This window comes from Moschus berezovskii, chromosome 4 (assembly GCF_049115385.1).
Source record: "Moschus berezovskii isolate FMDL1 chromosome 4, NW_MosBer_1.0, whole genome shotgun sequence".
In the NCBI taxonomy this organism is placed as follows: Eukaryota; Metazoa; Chordata; class Mammalia; order Artiodactyla; family Moschidae; genus Moschus; species Moschus berezovskii.
The window spans coordinates 94020466-94026134 of record NC_142463.1 but is presented as its reverse complement, the minus strand read 5'-3'; positions in this window follow the sequence as shown (position 1 = coordinate 94026134).

Below are 5669 nucleotides of genomic sequence, written 5' to 3'. Positions count from 1 at the left end.
AGGGGGACCCTTCCAGGGCCTGAAACTGGGCTGTTGTGTAACACTTGGAAATGAATTGTCCAAGGAGACACATGTGCTGACAAAGCAAGAGATTTTATTGGGAAAGGACACCCGGGTGGAGAGCAGCAGGGATCCCAGGAGAACCTGGCTTGCAGTCTCGGGTTTTATGGTGATGGGATTAGTTTCCGGCTTGTCTTTAGCCAATCGTTCTGACTCAGAGTCCTTCCTGGTGGTGCACACCTTGTTCAGCCAAGATGGATGCCAGAGAGAAGGATTCTGGGAGGTGGTTGGACATGTGGTGTCTCCTTTTGACCTCTCCTGAACTCTTCGGGTTGGTGGAGGCTTATTAGTTCCCTGTTCCTTACCAGGACCTCCTGTCCTAAAACAACTCATGCAAATGGTTACTATGGTGCCTGGCCAGGGTGGGCGGTTTCAATCAGTGTGCTTCCCCTAACAATTTCACCAGGAGGCCCTGCGTGCGTGCATCCATGCTAAGTTGCTTCAGTCGTGACCCTATGGACTATATCCCGCCAGGCTCCTCTGTCCATGGGATTCTCCAGGCAAGAACACTGGAGTGGGTTGTCATGCCCTCCTCCAGGACATCTTCCTGACACAGGGATTGAACCCTCATCTCTTATGTCTCCTGCATTGGCAGGCAGGTTCTTTACCACTAGCTCCACGTGGGAAGCCCCAAAAAAAGTTTAAAAAGGGAAGAGTATTTAAGAACTAAGATCTGGGTGCTAGGTGTTTTTCTGATTTTCAAAATCTGTAGTTTTAGAATTGTAAATGAGAGGCTGTGAATCTGTAACATCAACTTTGTTATTGTCTTAATGTAATATTTATGATTTGTTTATCCAGTTATTTATTTTTGGCTACATTGGGTCTTCATTGCTGCATACCAGCTCTCTCTAGCTGCAGCGGGGGCTACTCTCTCGTTGTGGTACACAGGCTTCTCATTGTGGTGGCTTCTCTTGTTTGGAGCATAGGCTGTAATGCGCACTGGCTTCAGTAGTTGCAGAATGTGGGCTCAGTAGTTGTGACTCTGGGGCTTAGTTGCCCTGTAGCATGTGGAATCTTTCTGTTCCAGGGATCAAACATGAGTCTTCTGCATTGGCAGGCAGATTCTTATCCGCTGGACCACTAAGGAAGTCCTTAATGTACTGTTTAATTAAAGTATTATTGAAGTACAATATGTGCTAGGTGTATTTGTTGCTATTGGGGTATTGTTGCTACAAAGCCTCTCAGTGGACAGCTCTAAGGAATATATGTTCTATGTACACACTTATATTAATATACACATGAATATATATAAAGGGCAGCAGAATGTGTCATCCCAAAATGTGCTACTAAGGCCTAAGGTTATTTTGAGCAAAGTATTTTTTAAAAAAAGTAGGTTCAGGAAGGATTCTGACTTCCCCTTTTCTACCTGAAAGCAGATGAAACCCCCGTGTGAAAGATGTCTTCTTTACACAAACAGGAAGGAAACATTTTCACCACCAGAGATGGGGAGTTGAGGCTGAGAGAATTTTATACAAATAGATCTTGCTAAAATAACTCTTATCTGGGATTCCATGGTTGTCCAGTGGTTAGGACTCTGCTCTTCCAATGCAGGTGGCACAGGTCGATCCCTGGTAAGGGAACATAAATTCCACATGACATGTGGTACAGCCAAAAAAACAAACAAAAAACTAGTATCTTCCTTTAGTCTTCCTCATATATTTTAGTTACTTTTCCACAATTGCCTCTCTTTGTTTTACCTAATATATGAGCTTTCATTGCTATGGGTCTTCATTTCTTCATGAGGGCTCCCATTTCATGTAAAACTTACATTAGATAAAACTGTATGCTTTTCTCCTCTTAATCTGTTTTACATCAATTTAATTCTCAGGCCCAGTCAGAGATCTTAAGAGGGTGGAGGTAAATTTTTTTATTTCCTTGTAGATACATGGGCTTCCCTGATAGCTCAGTTGGTAAAGAATCCACCTGCAATGCAGGAGACCCTAATTTGATTCCTGGGTCAGGAAGATCCCCTGGAGAAGGGATAAGCTACCCTCTCCAGTATTCTGGCCTGGAGAACTCCATGGATTGCATAGTCCATGGGGTCGCAAAGAGTAGGACACGACTGAGCGACTTACACTTTCACTTACAGATACATACACATACATTTAAGTCTGCATTTATTTCTGCAAGTGTATTTATTATTCTCTATCCATTGACACCTATTGGAACACATAGACGCCACAATTCCAACCCAGCATGGCAGAGTTCAGTCTAATTTTCTCTTTCCATATTTGTAACTGAGAAGAATGCCCTTACCCCACCAAGGCTCTGACACATTATGATAGGCTCCTTTCCTGCACTGAGACCCTCCTTAACCCTCCTAGGCTACCCCATGTTGGGCTAACCCCTGCCCATGCAAGGTGGTTCTCCCATTAGATGTCTTCCTTACCCCACTCAAACTCAGAGTTCAATACCCTGCACTGGGCCTTCAGTCTACACAGATGCCTTCCTCATCCATCTTGAGCTCTGATACCAGAAACAGGGCACCCCTCTGTCCCGGCCACCCTCCTCACACTGTGTGGGCTCTGAGTCCATGCTAGCTGTCCCCACTCTTGCTTTGACTGTCTGTGGCTGGTAATTCCCTGCATGGACACCCTTGTCATGCTGCTTGTTCTCCAAACTCCTGATTCCCACCCCCTGACTCCACCATGTAGAAGCCTTTCTCCCCATCCTGCAGAGGCTGACCCCTCTCCCCATGGGGAAACCCTGCTCAGTCTTGACTCTGCTCTGGAGCACAGCTGTTCTCTGTCTCAGGCACAGACTTCATTTTTGATCCCACTTAATGGCTTCTGGTTGGATCTCCTTGCAGTCCGAGGGACTCTCAAGAGTCTTCTCCAGCACCACAGTTCAAAAGCATCAATTCTTTGGCGATCAGCTTTCTTCACAGTCCAACTCTCACATCCATACATGACCACGGGAAAAACCATAGCCTTGACTAGATGGACCTTTGTTGGCAAAGTAATGTCTCTGCTGGAAGGACTGATGCTAAAGCTGAAACTCCAATACTTTGGGAACCTCATGCGACGAGTTGACTCACTGGAAAGTAGTCTGATGCTGGGAAGGATTGGGGGTGGGAGGAGAAGGGGATGACAGAGAATGAGATGGTTGGATGGCATCACCTACTCGATGGACATGAGTTTGAGTGAACTCCGGGAGTTGGTGATGGACAGGGAGGCCTGGCGTGCTGTTATTCATGGGGTCGCAGAGAGTCGGACACGACTGAACGACTGAACTGAACTGAACTGAATGGCTTCTGGGCACAATTGCTAAGGAAGGGAAAGGGGAAGGCTAAGAAGAAGAGCCCAGTGACTGTTTTTAATATTTATCAGTTGTAATACACAATGCTGATTGCCTTCTCAATAACCATTCTTTCCATCATTTTTGTTACTTACAACCAAAAGAATTCTAACTGCCCAGGTAAACTTACTGATGTCCCTATCTCAGCATGCAGCTTTGCTTCTTCCTCAGGGGATACATAGGCTTTTCGTACTCTTCTAACCACACCCGGCAAGGGACAAAATTACCTACATCTCCACAGTTTTCTATCTTCTTTCCCACAATTTCCAGGCAATGATATTCTTTCTCTTGTGTGTGTGCATGCTTGCTAAGTTGCTTTAGTTGTGTCCAACTCTTTATGACCCACGGTAGCCTGCCAGGCTCCTCTGTCTGTGGGATTTTCCAGGTAAGAATACTGGAGTGTGTTGCCGTGCCCTTCTCAAGGGAATCTTCCAAACCCAGGGATCAAACTTGCATCTCTTATGTCTGCTGCTCAGCTGTGTTCTATATCCTATTTTCTCCCAGATTCTTAGGGAGTCAGCTTCGTTAAAAGTTTTCATTCTTCCCTTTATTTGCAAATTCTGAATTATTATTAGTTCTTTCCTTTAAGTAGAAACATGGTCAAGTCTCTCTTATAAGCAAAGGTAAATCTTCCTCTATCAGAAAATGTTTACTATATACAATTTTTTGGATCCAATATAATTCTAAGAATCACTTAGTAATTTATCAAATATTTATGAGTACCTATGTGCCAGGCACTATGAATAAAGTAAGCAGAAACAGCTGTCACCCCTTCTTTCATGGAGCTTAATGAGAGAGACAAGTATCAATCAGATAATCACACAAATGAAGGCATTATTGCAAATTGAGACCTTAATGATAAAATGAAAACTTATGTACTTATATTCACCGCCAAAAAAAAAAAAAATTACTGAGATCCTTGCAGTGGCTCCCTTCTTGGAGTTCTGATGGACTCACTGGAACCCATTCTAAACTCTTTCTATGCATTAATTTAATCATATAATAATGTGTTATATGTACTATGCTACCTACATACATACATGCTACACATGTGCAATCATTTCCAACTCTTTGCGACCCTTTGGGCTGTAGCCCACCAGGTTCCTCTGTCCATGAAATTTCCCAGGCAAGAATATTAGAGTGGGTTATCATTTCCTCCTCCAGGAGATCTTCTTGACCCAGGGATCAAACCCATATCGTCTGTGTCTCCTGCATTGCAGGCAGCTTCTTTACCTCCTGAGCCATCAGGGAAGCCCAATATGTACTATTATATATATATATATAAAATATATGTATTACATATATATATGAAAGTCGCTCAGTCATGTCCGACTCTTTGAGATCCCACGGACTATAGCCTGCCTGGCTCCTCTGTCCATGGGGATTCTCCAGGCAAGTATACTGGAGTAGCTTGCCATGCCCTCCTCCAGGGAATCTTTCCAACCCAGGGATCGAACCCAGGTATCCTGCATTGCAGGCAGATTCTTTACCACCTGAGCCACCAAAGAATACTGGAGTGGATAGCCTATCCCTTCTCTAGGGTATCTTCCTAACCCAGGAATCAAACTGGGGTCTCCTGCATTCCTGCATTGAAGGTGGATTCTTTACCAGCTGAGTTACCAGGGGAGCATATATATACATGTAATTTTATTATACCCACCACTATTATACACATTGGCAGACAATGAAACTGAGTCGGAGAGAGGTTAAGTAACTTGTCCAATGTTGCACAGTCAATAAATGATAGAGCTGGAATTCAAACCTGGATAACCTGGCCCCCGCTTTTAACCATTATGCTATACTGGTTCTCACAAGTAGCTATGAAGGAAAGAAAGAGAGATCAGTGGGAATATCCAGCAAAGAAAACTGATCGAGACAGGAGCTCTCTGAGAAAGCAATACTTGGGCTCAGACCCCAAGGTCAAATAGGCATTAACTCTACAAAGTGGTTGGTGGTGGTAGGAGAAACAATCATTTCACCTCGAGAGCAGAATGTGCAAAGGCCCTGAGGTGAGAGGGGGCACAGAACAGTGAAGAAACTGAAAGGCCAGTGTAGCTAGAATGTAGAAAGCAAGGGGGAAGTGGGGTATTATATGGGTAGTGAAGTAGTCCAGGCCATATTAGACATATGAAACAGGCCTCTTTGACCTTAAGGGTTTTGTTTTTCATCCTAAGAGCAAGAGAAAGTCATGAAGATAAGGATCGGGGAAGAACGGATCAGTTTCCTTTGAAAAGACTAACTGCAGTTTAAATATTTATTTATTTACTTGGCTGCACTGGGTCTTAGTTGGGGCATGTGAACTCTAAAGTTGC